The sequence below is a fragment of the Hyperolius riggenbachi genome, chromosome 2 (genome assembly GCF_040937935.1).
Source record: "Hyperolius riggenbachi isolate aHypRig1 chromosome 2, aHypRig1.pri, whole genome shotgun sequence".
NCBI lineage: Eukaryota > Metazoa > Chordata > Amphibia > Anura > Hyperoliidae > Hyperolius > Hyperolius riggenbachi.
This window is the reverse complement of record NC_090647.1, coordinates 308,415,551-308,435,514: the sequence shown is the minus strand read 5'-3', so window position 1 is coordinate 308,435,514 and position 19,964 is coordinate 308,415,551. Positions and strand designations below refer to the sequence as shown.

The window sequence follows — 19,964 nt, the reverse complement described above, 5'->3', positions numbered from 1 at the left end:
GACCTGGAGGGGGAATAGTAATTAATACGGCCGGGACTTGTGCAGAAGTAGGATCAGCCATATACCGGCTGTATCCTGCGCCCAAGTCTACCGCGCCGATTTCAAATGTATGCTTCCAGTCTGATCCATTCAGCAGTTGTGCCTCTCTGAAAGCTGCCAGACTAAGTCAGCTACTGACTATTACACATGCGCGGCCACATGCCTCCCTGATCGCGCTCCCATAGTTGGAAATATTTGGCACATGCGCAGTAGCAATTTTTACAAACTGTGCAAATGCAGAATGCTCCCAGCTTTGGGAGCGCAAATGAGGAGGCACATGCAGCTTTTGGAGGGAACAGCTGCTGAATGGATATCAGAGAGGGACCAGAAGTACTACAGCGGGCTAGTAGAAGCCCTAGGTAAATTACACTGACCACATTAGGTTTACTTAAAGGAAACCAGAGACGTTTTAAAATAAAAGTTTTATACATACATGGGGCTTCCTCCAGCCTTATTCGCTCGGATCGCTCCCACACCGCCATCCTCAGCCTTTTCTATCGCCGGCACCGGGTCCCGTAACTTCCTCTAGTCGCGGCCAGTCTGCGGCTGCCAGAGAGAGACTTAGACGGCGCACTTCTTTTGCGCAGACTGGCCACTACTGGAGGAAGTTACGGTACCAAAGCTGCAGAAGGCTGAGGATGGCGGCATGGGAACAATTGGTGTGGAGGGGGCTGGAGGAAGCACCAGGTATGTATAAAACTTTTATTTTAAAATGTCTCTGGTACACTTTAAGGAAGACTAAAATACCTTAAAACCCCCCAAAAAAACAAAAAACAAGTTTCAATTACCTGGGGCTTCTGCCAGGCCCCTGCTGCCGCCCTGTGCCCACGCTGTCCTGGAACGATCCCCCCTGTCCCCTGCAGTGGCTACGTTTCCTTCTCGCCGACTTGCAAATCAATAGCCACTGCACCTGCACAGCCCTAGTCGCACGCATTCTCATTCATGTAGAGAAAACATCATATTGCATCTGCACAGGATGCTCCCGATTTGGCGAAGGTGAACAAGGTTGCGTGCAGCCATGGCCACGCAGATGCAGTGGCCGTTGAGTTGCGATTATGAAACTGAGCTGCGGCGCTGGACCGGAGGATCGTTCAGTATGGCTGCAGGGGGCTGGCAGAAGCCCCAGGTTAGTGAATTTTTTTTTTTACTTATTTCAAGTTTACTTTTAAACAAACTTCCATTGCTGCAACAAGCTAAATTGGCTAACAGGGCACCAGCAGTGAAAGGGTTACACACATAGAAGAGAGATAGAGATACGGGGAGGGGGCAGCTGTGTGAGCACAGGGAGGGCTGGTCTGATGAAAACACAGGAGACAAATGGGGAGGAGGGGAAGTGTCAGCTTACCAGGAAGAGTGTCCAGAGCTGAAGTCTGCACGGAGCTCAAGTCTGCACGGCCAGTGTTTCTGTCCCTTCCTACTTCAAGCAAGGGAACGTTTGGCACTCCACACACTGCAGGAAAGCTGCAGACATCAGGCAGGACTGGGACAGCAGCCTCTCTGCCATTTCAAATGACACGCTCCATGCGCCTCTGCTCTTCTCACTGACTGGCTGTGTCTGCAGGCAGGGGGCAGGACCTCTGCTGCTTAGCAGCCAGTCACAGCAGCAGCCACAACAGGGAGCAAGAAGGTCCCGCAGTTTAAAAGGCCGCTGCGGGACCAACATAGATGTAAAACGTGGCTCTGAGCGGCCCTGATACAGGAGACAGGAGGCGGCCCGGGGGGAGATTACCCCCCTTCCCCCCAGGCCAGTCCACCCCTGGGCCAGGCTGTGCATGGGTCTGGGGGCGGTAGGCGGCTCGGCGCCGTGGGTAGCGGCGAATCGGTGGGTAGCGGCGGCAATCACGTACTACACACAGCTAGCAAAGTGCTAGCTGCGTGTAGGAAAAAAAAATTATGCAAATCGGCCCAGCGGGGCCTGAGAAATCCTCCTGCGCAGGTTACCCCGAGCTGAGCTCAGGATAACCGGCAAGGAGGTTAAGGTACAAATACTTTGGACTTCATTAATTGCCTAGAAATTCTGCAGAACACCTTAATGTGAAACAGGCAATGTATATAATGTAGTCAGGCAAACCATTTATTAGTTTTATTTATAGATTATTATAGTACAGTTTGATGCTGAATTCCTGAATTTCTGTGTATCTTAGCGATGTTCATTTGATTTATTGTGCATTTACACAATTGATCTGATCACGTTCAAGTATCTCTGAGACGACAAGTTTAAAAATGGTGAGCATCTTAAAACTTATTGATAAGCAGCTTGACGGTGGCTCCACTCATCTTGTTGCCCCCCCCCCCAAGAATAATCCCCCTCCTGGGGCTTCTATAGGCCCCCTGTAGCCATCATGTCCTGCGCCATCCTCCTACGATTCTCCTTTCCCCGCTACGGGCACCGGTTAATTATTCATCTAACAAGATGAATAGTGTGCGCTCCCACTCGCAACTCCGGGAGATTACTGTGCAGATGCAGTACGAGGTTTTCTCATACTGCGCGTGCGCAATAAGCTCCTGAGAAGCGAGCAGGAGCGAGCATGCGCGCGGCCACGGCTGCCCAGCCGCAGTCTTGCTGAAGGGATAATTAGACTGGGACCGACGGTGGGGAATGGAGGATCGTAGGAGGACGGCACTGGACATGACGACAACAGGGGGCCGATAGAAGCCCCAGGTAAGTGTCTGTCTGTGTGTTTTTTTTTTTGTTTTTTTTTACTCCAGATAACTCCTTTAACCCATGCTGAATTTGTCACATTATTTAGACAGCTCATCAGAGAAATTCACTGGGACTCTGGCTCTATAGAGCCTGAATTCACAATGGAGATGGGAGGAGAAAAAGTGGTGGGAACAGTGCTGCAGAGTGACATAACTAATAATGATGGATGAACATTGCAAATGCACGTCTGTGGGCTGAAATGGGGTGGGACAACCTGTGGCGACACCCTAAGGAAAAGGACACAGATAAACAAACACGGGAACCGAAATAGCGTAGTAAGTTTCAATAATATGGGGACAATGCAATTGTATAATAAAGCTACTCACAAAGGTAGGTTGTAGGGGGGCAACCAACCACATGAGGCAGATGGAGTCAATAATCCCAGCTCCACTTGGGGTGTCCAAAATGGACTGGTAATGGTTGCTCTCGTAGAAAGTAAAAAAGGCTGGCCCTCACTATGGCATCCACTATGTGAGGCCAGGCCAGACGCCTCTCACCACAGCATGTGAGGGGGTGACACTCAGAACAATTGGGGTAAAGAGGCACCCAGATATATTTAATACTGGGTTAAAAATAATAATAAAATGCAAAAGAAGAAATGAGGTGGCTTACCTTAAAAATGATAATCTCTTGAGACAGAGAAATGTATTAAAGCACAGGCAAAACGCGTTTCACGGGTGCAATCCCGCTTCCTCAGGCCAGTAGTGGTGCCTAAAATTGCCAAATGTACTCAGCTCAACAAACCATTCTAACTACTATAATCAATAAAAAATAAATACAAAAATACAGTTTTCACATATACAGTAATAGTAATGATAATAACAAGACCTGGAATTATGTAGCAGTTTCTAAAATTCTTCAATAAAAGTAAATGTCAGAATGTTGAATCCAAAGTGGATGTATTTATACAGTATGTACATAATGATAAAAGTTTACATAATGATAAAGTGTATGCTGTTGCAAAGTACAGTATATGCAAGTAGTCACACGTATATGCACCTATAAAACCTTCAGCCACAATTTCTTTAAAAAAAAAAAAAAGGTGCCATGGCAGAGGGAAATCAATGGCAAAATATATTAAAAGGAATGAGGGGAACATGTTTTGTTTCAAAAAGACCTTGACGTTTTTGAGAAAATGTTAACCGCCTAAGCCCTCGTCGTTTTCACTTTATGCATCCGAGCAATGTTCACCTCCCATTCATTAGCCTATAACTTTATCACTACTTATCACAATGAACTGATCTATATCTTGTTTTTCCGCCACTAATTAGGCTTTCTTTGGGTGGTACATTTTGCAAAGAGCTACCTTACTGTAAATGCATTTTAACAGTAAGAATAAGAAAAAAATTTAAAAAAAATCATTATTTCTCAGTTTTCGGCCATTATAGTTTTAAAATAATACATGCCTCCATAATTAAAACCCACGTATTGTATTTGCCCATTTGTCCCGGTTATTTTACCATTTAAATTATGTCCCTATCACAATGTATGGCGACAATATTTTATTTGGAAATAGAAGAGCATTTTTTTTCCGTTTTGTATCCATCACTATTTACAAGCTTATATAGAAAAAAAATAATAGAAATATTTCATCTTTACATAGATATTTAAAAAGTTTAGACCCTTAGGTAAATATTTGGTTTTTTTTATTGTAATGTTGTTTTTTTTTTTTTTTAATTAAACATTTTATGTGGGTATTTTTGGGAGGGTGGGATGTAAATAGTGTTTGATTTGGGGAAATATATGTGTATTTTTATTTTTTTTTTTACTTTTAGATGTAGTTTTACTTTTTGGCCACAAGATGGCAACCTTGAGTTTGTTTACATAACGTCACTCTAAGCGTACAAAGTACGCTTAGAGGGACATAGGAGTCAGAAAAAGCGAAGCTTCCGAGAGAAGCTGTCGCTTTTTCTGCGGGGGAGAGGAATCAGTGATCGGGCACCATGGCCCGATTCATTGATACCTGGGCTAATGAATCCGCTGCCGGGAGCGCGTGTACACGTGCATGATGGGCCGCGGGAGCGCACATGTCCTCCTTGACGTAGAACTACGTCAAGGAGGACAAAGTGGTTAAAGAATTGGATATAAAAGAGTTTTTTTTTTAATGTGTTTAAACGACAATGTATCAACCTATTGGTAGTGTAAATTTACATATGTCAAAAGAAAGAGCAGTGAATTTCATGCTGGGGTTTCCAGGTGATCAGCACGCAGTGCGTAATGACCACCTGGATACCCGGTGAACTAGCACTTTGATCAGGTATCTCTGTACGGCTGCAATGTTGCAAACTTAAATGTGATTTGGACATTAAAAAGTTATTAAAAAATAAAGATGCACCCCCAGCCTTTTAACTCTTTTTAACCCATGCAGACTGCAATTTGGCAGATTGCAAAACTTGGACTGTGTGAGGCTCCGCAGCTTGAGCTATACCAGTTCCACCTAGTCCATGGTATGGGGGGCTCTGGAAGAGAGGGGTAGCCAAGCCTCCCGCTCTCTTCCAGAGCACTTGTCCAATCCTTGAAAAAAGGGGCTCTTCCCCACCTCCAGTGCACAGGAGAAGGGGGGGGGGGGGTTCACGGTAGCATCTGGTAGTCCCCTTCAGGAAGGGACCCCCAGGTGAAATGAGTATAGGGGTACTGACGTACACCTCTCCCATTTCATCAAAGGGTTAAACTGAAATAAAAACATGGCAAGAAGAGTACTTCATCTTAATTGGAATATCCCTTTTCGCCCTTGTAAGCCAGAGATAATTTGCACATTCAGTAGTGGTGCATTGTGGGTAACCACAAATGTTCACTTATAGCTGAATTATTGCAAATTTCCTTCTGTTTTAAGAAAGCAAATTTCTCCAAGCATTGCTTATTAGTAGGAGGGCTTTTCGGTCTCTTTTATCCCCCTGTACATTCCTAGTAGTTTGGGTCACCCCGAGCTGCTTGGTTACTCTGTTAATCTTAATTAACCATAAATATTTACCTTTCACCACTACCTTATGAGGAGCAGGACTGGTCAAAAACTTGTCGTTAAACAAGTAAGAACCATCAGATTAAAAACACTAACTGTAAGTACCTGCACTTTGCTGTCTGTAGATACGTGTAGCCAATAATCTTAGGTTTATTGGAGGTGTTATGCATATTCACTAGCTTCATGTAAGTTGAAGTCAATGATAGTAAATTACTACTATAAGGATGCATTGCCCACACAAAGGTTGCAAAATAAAGTCTCCCTCACAGCATCCTACCTAATAATAGGCAAGTGTGTCTGCGTCCCATGTCCCTGTGCCAGTGCTTTTTCCGTTATGCACATGTGCAGGGATGCAGAAACGCTGCCAAGAGCTGGGGGGAATGACGTGCAACAGAGGAGGACAGGTCCAGAAGGGGGCGGGCATCTGGCTGCCTGCGCGCGGCTAATGAAAGGGGGAGAGAGAGTGCAGTGCGGGGGGTCGCGGCCACAGCCTAGCGCCCGTTTTTAAACAGGCCTTAGGCCTAGTTTTATAATAAAGAATTTTTTATTTAAGCTTGCTAATTTCCTTTTTAAGAGAAGCTTGTTGAAGTGGACATGTTTCTTTGCACACTAACATAATTAAGCACTGAATTAGAAACACATTTCCAAGAGTTAGATTAAACTACAAAAAAGTGCATTATTGAGGGAATATCCTAGGGGGATTCATTATGTGATAGGTTACCTTTAGGTAATTTAATTTGGCTGTTCAATGTGTTTTTGTCATTGTCCTCTTATCATTATGCCATATGCCCTTTGGAGCAGATATTTAAATATTCACAGTCTGGTAAAAAAACAAATGAAACATATGTGCAATGAATTCTTGATTCCCTTCCTTCATTCCTTATATTCAGAATATTTGAAAGTCTTGTGGCTTCGTCTTATGTGTTTCTAAAGTCCCCCGCTCTTATGTCTAAAGATTACAAATCGTACTAGAGAATGTACTTAATAATAAACTACTACAGTTGTGTAAGGACCTAAACCAATTGTCGCCCTGCCCATGGTTGCGGTTTGAAAAACTAAGATGTCTTATTTTGAACTTAAAATGATTTGTATCTGTTAAGCTGACCTACAGGTGTACATTCAATATCTATCTGACATTAAGAACTTATCTGTTTTACCACCTTGCACAGTAGATCTTAGACCAGATATTTAAAAGGGTACAAAATATAATATTATTGCAGGTAGCTGAAGATTTAGTGGACTAATAGTGATACATGCCATATGGTACAAGCGAGATACAATGACCTTCATTCACGGATGCCATTCTATGAACTTTGTTTAGTTGGACTTTTTCAATTTAAGCTTATAATAAACAGTGGGAGTTAAAATTGTAAGGCTTTGGATCCAGATTGTAAAGGCTCCCATCATGTCGCAATAGAGGGACTCCAGCACACCCCCATAAAAATGTGAAAATCGCAAATCGCATGGTGCACATGGATACATTACGTTAGCTCCCTTGTGCGATTGGTAAGATGCACTATCTGTCCCAGGAGAGGACGTCAGGATGTGTGCTCCTAATCCATTGATAGGTTTGATGCAATTTCCAAAAAACAATGTATCAGTGCGCTCACTAAATAATAGTCCTGAATAAAATGATTAAAGTCCTTTTACTTAACAAACAAGTCCTCTGGATCGCAGCATCAGTCACCAAGCATAAGATGTAGTCCAGATATTACCCCCAGATACTGCGCTCACAGCTTCAATGCGACCTCATTCCATGTTTGTAGCTCAAAAAGAGAGGAAACATAAAGTACATAGCATAATACTGTTTCAAACGTATTATTCCTTCCCACACCACCCAGTGCTGCAAGCAATACTCTCGTGTATATCCACCCACAGGGTCTCACAGGTCCTCACCGTTTAACGTGGCTGCCAGGTCACAGACAGCTTTATAAGCCTTATAGTGTCACCGGGCACACAGGTGTTCTCCCTCATCCCTCCGCGGAGCTACAGACGTGCAGAGCTGACGTGGAGGATATTGTTTTATGCTTGAATCTATTTAGACCATGTGAGTGCACTGATTTTAGCATTTTAAAATTAAAGTACTTTTTTACGCTATGTGAGGCTCTTCAGTTCATTAGGCAATAAGAGCAAAGGATGTGCTGGGGATCCATCTGCGGATGAAACGTTGTTTGACACTCTGGAAAACGCTAATGCTGTCTTATAATCTGGATGGCGTTTTGAGCAGGTTAGAGTCCATGAGTGATGGTGTTGGGATATCTGGGTGTCACTTGTTGATGAGGGAGAACACCTGTGTGCCCAGTGACACTATAAGGCTTATAAAGCTGTCTGTGACCTGGCAGCCACGTTAAACGGTGAGGACCTGTGAGACCCTGTGGGTGGATATACACGAGAGTATTGCTTGCAGCACTGGGTGGTGTGGGAAGGAATAATACGTTTGAAACAGTATTATGCTATGTCCTTTATGTTTCCTCTCTTTTGAGCTACAAACATGGAATGAGGTCGCATTGAAGCTGTGAGGTTTGATGCAATGAATGTGTTTGCATGTCTGCACTATGCATGTTACAGGGCTAGAGTTAGGACACCTATGTTTACCTGGGTACTTCTGCGAAGTATAGGTGACTAAGCATAAGAATGCATTCTTCTGTGAACTAAGACCCCGGTTTTTAACTTAGCTGTAGGGATAACAGTTGTGCCTGGATGAGTAAATCTGTGAATGCATTTGTTTGAACATTTGCATGCGAGAGTGCGAAGGGTTAATAGATTTTTGCTGTTTTCTAGCCACAACCCCTTCAGCACCTCCCTTTCCTTAAGTTATTTAATGTCCTAACTAGATGTGATGTGCCTGGATATATGTATTTTGTCCCCATAAAAATGTGGTGCCTCTATGGGGGTGTGCTGGGAGCTGTCATGCCTCTATGATGACATGCTGGGAGCTTTGGTTTCTTTACAGAGGCATGCTAAGAGGTGTGGTAGTCTCGGCATAGTGGCCAGCCAGCATCATGGCCAGCCGATCAGTATCATGGCCAGCCAGTCAACATCATCGCCAGCCTGCTGGCATCACCACCACCCAGCCAACATTACAGTCAGCCAGAAAGCATCATAGTCAGCCATCGAACATCACAGCCAGCCAATCAGCATCACAACCACTCAGCCTGCATCACCGACATCCAGCCAGCATTACCACCAGCCAATAGCATGGCCAGCCAGACAGCAAGCATCTGGCCAACATTATGGCCATCCAGCAACATTACGGCCAGTCAGCAAGCATCACAGCCAGCCATTGAACATCACGGCCAGCCAGTCAGCATCACCAACACCCAGCCAGCATCACAACCACTCAGCCAGCTTTACCGACAGCCAGCCAGCATCACCGTCAGCCAGTATCATGGCCAACAAGACAGCATCACAGCCAGCCAGAATCACGGCCAGCCACCATCATGGCCAGCTAGAATAATGGCCAGCCAGCCAGCATTATTACCAGCCAGAATTACTGCCAGTCACTATCATGGCCAGCCAGTTAACATCACGGCTATCTAGCATCACAGCCAGCCATCCAGCATCACAGCCAGCCAGCCAGCCAGCCATGATTACCATCAGCCAACATCACAGCTAACCAGCCAATATCATTAGTGGATGATTGGTGTCAGGACACCTTCTGGAGAAAAGACACAGGAAACAAAAAACTGCATTTTACAAACTATACATAGCTTCTAATTTAAAAGTTAGTTTACTGTGCATAAGAATGCAATTTCTTATCCTTCGGCGCCATCTAGTGGAAAAAATATGCCATTAACACATTCACATTGAATCCCATTCATTGAATGGGACTACTGGTAAAGTATACTATGAATCAATGGGGCGCCCTTATCCAAAATGGCGCCGCCAGAACTTCCTGTAGGAATGGCATAAGCGAGGACATCACAGTGTTGAGGCCACGCCCCTTCCAGTCCACTACGAGCCTGCAATTCAGCAGCTGTTCAGCACATTTGCTACATCTATATAAGCCAGAGTGGAATCCCCCCCCCCCCCCCCCGCTAAAGGCTCCCTTAGCTTGCTATTTCAATTGGCCTGGTAAGTAAATGCTTACATTATATGTTTGCTCTTCATGCACTTCTGCTATGCCAGCGCTCCCCCTGCTGCTAACTTATGTGTACATATGCACTATTTGTTTTTAGCCACCAGTGACCAGCTTACTTTTTAATACATAGAGAAGCGCAGCCTATTTGAGCCCAGCACTCTCTAGGAAATGTCATTTTATCCCAGTAGCTGGCCAAGTCTTTTTAGGTCTAATTATATGTTTTCATTTATTTATCTGTTCATCATGACAGCACACCTTTCTGGCAATCTCTTTTAATCCAAATTGTCCATAGTAATATGGGCAGAAAATTGTGTGCATATATATAGTTATTAAATTAAAGGAAGTTTTTATTATATTAGTACATTAAGGTGGAAAACTGAAGTTTCCCCCCCCCCCCCACCACCACCTTTTTTAAACAATGTTTCATAATTTTCCATATGTTTGAAAAATCCTGTTTTGATTATCTATATACCTCTGGCTGATAAACGCCAGCAGCTCCGTAAGATAAGGGTAAATACTCCTAATATAATATGTACATTATTTATTTATAATATTTCATCTGTAATAATATATATGAAATGAAACACTGGATACAATGCTATCGCTGATTACAATCTGATGCTGTAAATGTATGTATATCTTTAATACTAGTATACTTAGGAGTCTCATGTTTACTAATATAGGCACTGCTATTGGCCTGAGGAAGCGGGCTCAGACCCATGAAACGCGTTGCCTGTGCTACCAATAAAATCTTTTGTCCCTACAAAGATTTGTCGTCCTTGAGGTAAGCAACCTCAAACCTTTCTCGTTTTTAAACTGCTTTTAAACGCTTTTATATACCACCAGGGTGCCTCTTTAAACCATTTAGTGCAGCCAATATCATGACCAGCCAGCATCACAGCCAGTCAAACCAGCAAACATCACTGCCAGGCCAGCCAACATAGCATCACCACTAGGCCAGTCGAGCACAGCACCCAGGTCAACACAGAAGAGGGGGATTCTCTGCCCATTATTGTGAAATGCTGCCTTTTTATGATATTTCTGAGTTGTAAAATACGTGCCACACTGTGATTGTCACTGAAGGTAGTGCATTGCAGTGCGGCAATCTGTATTACAAAGTGGCAGTTACGCCGCTCCACAATGCACCACTGTGAATGAAGCCTAGGTTACACTAAATGCCGCAGCTCAGTCCTAACATGGTGCTCATGGATCTTCTGGGACCCTAGCAATGTTTTGCTTTAAAGTGTTTGGGTTCCTTAAGACTGTATTCACAGTGGGACATTGCATTTTAAAGTGGAATATAACCCTGCATTTCAACTTTGCTCTAAAACATTATTTACAGCATATTATATGCAAAAAGCAATTTTTTTTTACTAGACCAGCATTGGAAGGGTTAAACACAGAGGTTTAAAGTTCAGTGGAGAGATATGCAGAAGTTCAGATTGTTACATTCTATTTAGTTAAATGTATCTATTGAGAAATGTTACACACTCTTTGGCTGTCCTCCAGCTCCTTCTCAGTCAGAGACAGTGAGTCACATTAAACACTTAGATACATTTATGTAAACAAAATGTATCTATGGCAGCTTCGGATGCGTCTGCAGAAATCTCTAGGAACTTTAAAGCTCTATGTAACCCTTCCAATGCTGGTCTAGTAAAAAAAAAAATGCTGGTTGCATATAATATACTGTAAATAATGTTTTAGAGCAAAGTTGAAATGCAGGGTTATATTCCGCTTTAATGCGACATTAAAGTCTCAATCTGTATGCGTTAAGAGGTAAAGCACTGAAAGAAGTGAGTTACCACAACGCAACATTTTTTTTAATGCGACTTTAACGTCGCACTGTGAACGGCCCACCGGATTAGCATTGCAATGCGGAAAGTCCAACTATGAATGCAACCTCAATGAAACCTGAGGCCAGGAAAAAATTTGTATTATTATTGATTTATAAAGAGCTAACATATTTTGTGGTGCTGTAAAAAGTTAAAGAAGCACTGTAGGAACATATAGCACAATGCAGTAAATTATTCAGGATACCCACTTTTATGGTTATTTTCCTGGTTTTAAAGGAAATATCAGGCTTTTTACCTAGACCAAATCTACTTACCTGGGGCTTGCTTTAGCTCCTGGCAGCCTATGTGTCCCTCACCGCAGCTCTGCTCCCAGCCGTTGTCCCAGGGTTCCCTCCCTAGCAGACGACAACCTGGTGAAGTCGGCTGCTTCTACACCTGCTCAAGCACGTGGTCACAATCCCGTGGCTGGGAGCGTTCTGCACAGGTGCAGAAGTTTCAAGTGTAGAAGTTCCTGCAGCGGGAGTGAGACCATGAGCTCTTTCAGGCGCAGAAATGACCGACCTTGCTAGGTTGCTGGCACTACAGACGGTACTCCAGGACACCGGCAGGAAGTGGAGCTGAGGTGAGGGACACATAGGCTGCCAGGGGCTGGAGGGAAGACCAAGGTTAGTAGATCTGGTCCAGGTTAAAAAGCCTGATGTTTCCTTTAAAAAAAACTTTCAACATCAGAAACACTTCCCATATCTATATACTGTATTGTTATTTTAATGTAGCCCTGCCCTCCTACTGATGTTTAGCCTAGGCTGATTAGCTATGTGGAATCCTCCCCCCCCCCATCTTAAGCATTCAGGGAGACCAAGCGTTGTTTGCATTGGCTGTGTAAGTCTCAGTAACCAAACATTTTGCTGCACCTGACAGAACTAAGGATATCACTACTTGGGATACATTTCAGTATGTAAATCAGATTAAAGCGGTTTAAAACTCTGACTGTAACGATCGGTGGGCGCAGAGAGTATCTGATTACCGATGATCTGCAGTATCACCGGAAATACAGATATATACCAGATTATAAGTGATCTGCAGTCTCACCGATAATCCGATATACAAACTAACCTCTGTTCACCTGAGTAGAGTGTAGTGTTTGGTGTAACTGTAACACTTAGAGGACAAGGCCTCAATGCAGCAAGGAGTACTGCACAGATTCCTTCCGCAGACCTGAGCTCTCCAAGACGGGAGGAGTCAGACTGACAGTAGGAAGGTATATCTGAAAGTGACCCTCAGGAGGAAGGATCGCTAACAGAGCGAGGAACCGCCTCTAACGGTAAGGTCGGTTCTCGAGGTCGGACAAGCCAGGTCGTAAACACACAGACAGATAAAGTACAAGATCAGCAGACAAAGGCAGAGTCAAAGTACAGGCAGGGTTCGGCAACGGGGTATCAGATATATCGGGGTACAAAATCAGGAGGCAGAAACAGAGTCTAGGAGCGAGCCGGGGTTCGGCAACGGAGTATCAGAAATAACGAGGTACAAGATCAGAGTTCAGAAGGGTAGTCAAGGCAGGCAAAAGTCATAACAGATAATCACAATCAAACTAGTACTTTAGCTATCAACAGAATCTAGCTAAGTGTAGGATTACAGCTCCAGCTGGTCCCGGCACACTTGCGGATCTGACTACGGATCTGGGTGCTCCCACGTGTGTGATCGCACGCCAGACAAAGAGCAAGTGAACAACCAGCAGTATATATACTCTAGGACCTTTCCAGGACCTCCCTAATTGCTGGTCCAATGGGAGCAGTGGAATTTGTCAGCTGACCCAGCTGGTCAGCCGACTCCCTTCTAACAGCTATTTAAACTCTGCCTCTGTGCTCGCGCGCGTGTAAGTCTGAATCTTGGTGGACTATCAGTCCCAGCCACACCAGTACTGTCTTGCAATGTATCCAGTGAACTGAGTGCGGGAGCCGCCTCCAATGCGGATTCCGCCGCTCTGCCTAAGCGGCATGCGGCGTTTTTTCCGCGTTGTGACGCAATGCTGGACGCGGAAACAGCCGCCTCGCCTTGAGAGACAGCGGCTTTTCCGCGTTTCATCACAGTACCCCCCCCCCCCGAGGAGTGGACTCCGGACAACTCCTACCAGGCTTCTCGGGGTGTAAGGCATGAAACTCTTTCCTCAACTCATCCGCATGCATGCGAGTCCCCGGTACCCACTGTCTCTCCTCAATGCCATATCCCTTCCAGTGTACCAGATACTGTACCGAGTTCTGGACAATGCGAGAGTCCAAAATTTTCTCTACTTCGAACTCAGGATGACTATTCACCAGGACAGGAGGAGGAGGAGTAGGGCCCACATGGACTGCTGGTTTGAGCAGGGATACGTGAAATGATCTCACCCCACGCATGCTGGCGGGGAGATCAACGGTATAAGTGACGTTGTTGATCTTTTTGGTCACAGAAAACGGACCCACAAACCTGGGGCCTAGTTTGGCAGAAGGCTGCTTCAGGGTCAAGTGACGTGTGGACACCCAGACTAAATCCCCTGGCTGAAACTTCCATTCCATGGAACGTCTCTTGTCCGCTTGACCCTTTTGACTTTGGAACGCTTTCTGCAAATTATCTCTAACAATTCCCCAATTGTCCCTGAGTGACCTCTGCCAATCCTCCAGCGCTGGGAATGGAGAAGAGGCAACTGGCAAAGGGGAGAACTTGGGCGACCTCCCTGTCACAATCTGGAACGGGGAAAAACCAGAAGAAGAACTCTTTAAATTATTCTGCGCAAATTCTGCAAAAGCCAGAAACTTCACCCAGTCATTCTGTGCCTCCGCAACGTAACATCTTAAAAACTGTTCTAAAGACTGATTAATTCGTTCAGTCTGCCCATTCGTCTGTGGGTGGTAGCCTGACGAGAAAGACAGCTTCATGCCCATTTGGTGGCAGAATGCCCTCCAGAACTTAGAGATAAATTGGACTCCCCGATCGGACACAATGTTCTCCGGAATGCCGTGCAGCCGGAAAATGTGGACGATGAATAGGTCAGCCAATTCTTGGGCCGAGGGGAGTCCTTTCAAAGGCACGAAATGGGCCATTTTGCTGAAGCGGTCGACTACCACCCAAATGACCGACATGCCTTCAGACCTGGGGAGCTCACCCACAAAATCCATGGACAAGTGGGTCCATGGTTCACTCGGGGCGGGCAAAGGCTGTAAGGTACCGACAGGTACCTGCCGGGAGGGTTTACTTTTGGCACATACCGCACATTCCCTGACATATTCCCTGCAGTCTGTTGCCATAGAAGGCCACCAAGCACACCTGGCAATCAGATCCTGCGTTCTGGCAGCACCAGGGTGACCAGCACTCTTATGGGCGTGAAACATTTGTAAGACCTGTAGACGAAAAAACAGTGGGATAAACAAGACCCCCTCCGGTTTCCCCTCAGGGACATCCTGCTGAAAGGGACCCAAAACCTTTGTCCAATCCTCCCAGGTCTCTGTGGCTGCTAACACCAGCCTCTGCGGGATGATGGACTCAGGAGCGGGGGGCTGTGCTGTCTCTAATTCGAAACATCTGGACAGGGCATCTGCCTTGATGTTTTTGCTGCCTGGAGTGTATGTGATAATAAATCTGAACCTCGTAAAAAATAACGACCAACGGGCCTGTCGGGGACTTAGTCTCTTAGCCCCCTCGATGTATTCCAGATTCTTGTGATCAGTATACACCGTGATCGTGTGTTCTGCCCCTTCTAACCAGTGGCGCCATTCTTCAAATGCCAATTTAATGGCCAGAAGTTCCCGGTTGCCTATGTCGTAGTTTTTCTCTGCCGGTGAAAACCTCCGAGAGAAATAGGCACACGGGTGCAACCTCCCCTGCAGCCCAGAGCGTTGAGACAGCACAGCCCCTACTCCAACTTCTGAGGCATCAACCTCCACAATGAATGGGTAAGAGGTGTCTACGTGTCTCAATATGGGTGCAGAGCAAAACAATTTTTTCAAGTGAGAAAAAGCTGCCACAGCCTCAGGAGACCAGTGGTTGGTATCTGCCCCCTTTTTTGTGAGACTGGTAAGAGGGGCAATTATCGTGGAGTATCCCTTTATGAACCTCCTATAGTAATTCGCAAAACCTAAAAATCTTTGCAGGGGCTTCAACCCCACTGGCTGTGGCCATTCCAGGACAGCTGTGACCTTGGCAGGATCCATTGACAGGCCTGAGGTGGAGATCACATACCCTAAAAATGTGACAGTGGTCACCTCGAAAATACATTTCTCCACCTTGGCATACAGCATATTTTGCCTCAATTTGTCCAACACAAATTTAACGTGGACCCTGTGCTCGGGGAGGTTGTTGGAATAGATTAGTATATCGTCAAGGTATACTAGTACAAATCTACCCAACACCTCCCTGAATACCTCGTTGATTAATTCTTGAAAGACGGCTGGCGCATTGCACAACCCGAAGGGCATCACTAAGTACTCGTAATGCCCGTCGGGAGTGTTGAAGGCCGTCTTCCATTCATCACCCTTTCTAATGCGGACCAGGTTGTATGCACCCCTCAGATCTAATTTTGAAAAGATCTTAGCGTTCGTGACTTGCGTAAATAAATCGTCTATCAATGGTAACGGATAACGATTCTTCACCGTGATTTTATTCAGGCCACGGTAGTCGATGCATGGTCGCAGCCCTCCGTCTTTTTTCTTAACAAAAAAGAAACCGGCCCCTGCAGGCGACCGGGAGGGGCGAATGAACCCTTTGGCTAAATTGTCACGAATGTACTCCTGCATCGCTATTTTCTCTGGTCCAGACAAATTATACAAGTGACCCCTAGGGGGCATACAACCGACACGGAGATCGATGGGGCAATCGAAAGGGCGATGAGGAGGTAACTTGTCAGCAGCTTTGGGACAGAATACATCCGAGAACTCGGAGTATTGCTCGGGAACCCCCTCCACATGCAACTTGGTCTGACCTAAAGTCACCTTCCCTAGACACTGTTGGGAACAGAAGTCTGACCAACTAGTTAATTGTCCTGTAGCCCAATTAATCTGTGGCGAATGGAGTTGCAGCCAGGGCATTCCTAAAACAATTGTGGAGGTGGTCATGTGTAATACAAAGAAACTTAGACTTTCATTATGCAGAACCCCAATAGTGACTTCCACCTCTGGTGTCTGAGACAGCGGACGGTCCCTTTGCAGCAGGGAGTCGTCCACAGCAGTAACCTGGATAGGTGGTTTTACTGAGGTGAGCGGAATGCCCAACTTTTCTGCAAACTCTGAACTCATAAAGTTAGCCGCGGAGCCTGAATCAACAAAGGCTTCTGTGGCTTCAGATTTGTCCCCCCATGTAATCATACAGGGAAGGAGCAAACGTTTTTCGTTTAAGGGTATGAGCCGGGCACCTAGGGTGCTACCCCCTACCACTCCTAAACGGTAGCATCTTCCCGGCTTGTTAGGGCAGTTTTGTACCATATGCCCCCCTTCAGCACAGTACAGACACAGCTGTTCGGTCATTCTCCGTCTTCGCTCTACCTGGGTCAATTTTGACCGAGCAATCTGTATTGGCTCGGATGGAGGCAAGACGGGAGAAGGTGCAATAGTAGGAGGTGGAGTCACTGGGACCGTAGTGTAAGATACCCCTCTGACACGGGAACTACCCCTGGTCTGTTTTTGGTAGCGCAGCCTGCGGTCGATTCGGATGGCCGCTGAGATGGCCTCATCGACTGTTCTAGGCTCGGGCTGGCTTAACATCAAATCAGAGACCTCATCGGACAGCCCTGACAAGAAACGATCTAATAGGGCATAAGTGTCCCACCTGGCCGTAACTGACCACCTCCTAAACTCGGCCGCGTAATCTTCGACCGGACCTTCGCCTTGACGCAAAAGCTTGAGCTTCCGCTCAGAAGTCGAAGCAAGGTCCGAATCGTCGTAAATTACTGCCATAGCATTAAAGAATTCCTCTACAGAGGTAAGAGCTTTGTCTCCGGCGGGCAGGCTATATGCCCAAGACTGGGAGTCGCCGGACAACAAAGTCTTTATAAACGTGACCCTCTGGGTCTCAGTACCCGAAGATTGGGGTCTCAACTCAAAATAGGACAATACTCTACTCCTAAAATTCCGGAAGTCAGATCTGTGGCCGGAAAAGCTTTCAGGTACAGGCATACGTATGTCAGAGCTAGGAGAGGATCGCACATGATCCACTGATGTCTGGAGGATTTGTACAGACCCTGATAGGGCATCAATAAGAGTCATGTGGGTGCCCAGTACTTGATTGATGTTGTCCACCGAAGTGGCAAGTACACCCAGACAATCAGTGTTTGCGTCCATTTTGTATTTGGTCTGGCGTTCTGTAACGATCGGTGGGCGCAGAGAGTATCTGATTACCGATGATCTGCAGTATCACCGGAAATACAGATATATACCAGATTATAAGTGATCTGCAGTCTCACCGATAATCCGATATACAAACTAACCTCTGTTCACCTGAGTAGAGTGTAGTGTTTGGTGTAACTGTAACACTTAGAGGACAAGGCCTCAATGCAGCAAGGAGTACTGCACAGATTCCTTCCGCAGACCTGAGCTCTCCAAGACGGGAGGAGTCAGACTGACAGTAGGAAGGTATATCTGAAAGTGACCCTCAGGAGGAAGGATCGCTAACAGAGCGAGGAACCGCCTCTAACGGTAAGGTCGGTTCTCGAGGTCGGACAAGCCAGGTCGTAAACACACAGACAGATAAAGTACAAGATCAGCAGACAAAGGCAGAGTCAAAGTACAGGCAGGGTTCGGCAACGGGGTATCAGATATATCGGGGTACAAAATCAGGAGGCAGAAACAGAGTCTAGGAGCGAGCCGGGGTTCGGCAACGGAGTATCAGAAATAACGAGGTACAAGATCAGAGTTCAGAAGGGTAGTCAAGGCAGGCAAAAGTCATAACAGATAATCACAATCAAACTAGTACTTTAGCTATCAACAGAATCTAGCTAAGTGTAGGATTACAGCTCCAGCTGGTCCCGGCACACTTGCGGATCTGACTACGGATCTGGGTGCTCCCACGTGTGTGATCGCACGCCAGACAAAGAGCAAGTGAACAACCAGCAGTATATATACTCTAGGACCTTTCCAGGACCTCCCTAATTGCTGGTCCAATGGGAGCAGTGGAATTTGTCAGCTGACCCAGCTGGTCAGCCGACTCCCTTCTAACAGCTATTTAAACTCTGCCTCTGTGCTCGCGCGCGTGTAAGTCTGAATCTTGGTGGACTATCAGTCCCAGCCACACCAGTACTGTCTTGCAATGTATCCAGTGAACTGAGTGCGGGAGCCGCCTCCAATGCGGATTCCGCCGCTCTGCCTAAGCGGCATGCGGCGTTTTTTCCGCGTTGTGACGCAATGCTGGACGCGGAAACAGCCGCCTCGCCTTGAGAGACAGCGGCTTTTCCGCGTTTCATCACACTGACAAAATATTCAACAAAAATGTGTTTTCCTACTTTTTATAACCCATACAGTTATCATATTTGCTTTTGTGCACAAGTATCCTAATTCATGTATTAATTATAACTTCCCAAAGTTCAGTTTATTTACTTTGAAAGCTGTTGGTGCATTTTATTCATAACTGTTGTAATTCTGTTTTAAATGCAGCCATCAGTGATTTCTGACCTGTTTTTCACTCCACTCATTAGCATACTTCTCTGCACAGCCAGAGAATATTTACTTAATTGTCTCAAGTAAAGAATGTTTACAGAAGATAAGCTAATCACCAGTTCGGATGCGGCAGCCCCTGCAGAAGAAAAAGTCTGTCCTGTGATGTAACTCTTTAAATGCTGTTTTACTAAAAAAAACACATTGTGTTAGTATATTACATGCTGTATATAATCTTTTAGAGCAAAGAAGAAATACTGGGTTGTATTCCACTTTAAGCAAATATTTTACAATAATTAGAAAATAATTATTTGTAAAAATATTAATAACTTTACAAATGATTAATAAATAAAACTTGTGATTTTTTTAATTAATTGTTATTAATATTATTGTTGTTTTCGCTACAGTTCCTTATTTGTTGCTTCTTCTGCAGTCTATCAGGTCCCCTGGTTTCCTCCCAGTTCCACCTTTGGCATGCTGTCCCCATCAAAAAGATCACCAACTTTGCATGCACGGTCCCACGCCTTCTCATTCATGTTACTTTGCCCATTAATGCTCTGTGCATAAGCAATCAAGAGACCGCACAGAGTTTGGAGATGGAAATCTATGCCCCGGCAGAGATAAGGGGCTCCAAACACACTGTAGATTTCAATTAGCTGCCTCCGGAAGAGGTTAGGTTCCATGCCAGACTCTGATCAGATGCTGCAATTGCAGTAAACATACGCTACCAAAGCACAGACAATCAAAAGATAAACAATGGATTAACTTTTTT

The 19,964-nt window shown here is 45.4% G+C and overlaps 1 long non-coding RNA gene across 1 annotated transcript; it reads left to right on the top strand.

Annotated features, from left to right (window-relative positions):
* Positions 1-10,471: 10,471 nt before the first annotated feature.
* LOC137544375 (uncharacterized) lies at positions 10,472-19,562 on the top strand. The gene is made up of 2 exons (XR_011025845.1): positions 10,472-10,567; positions 19,251-19,562. It is a non-coding gene; the product is annotated as an uncharacterized lncRNA (long non-coding RNA).
* The last annotated feature ends 402 nt before the right edge of the window (positions 19,563-19,964 follow it).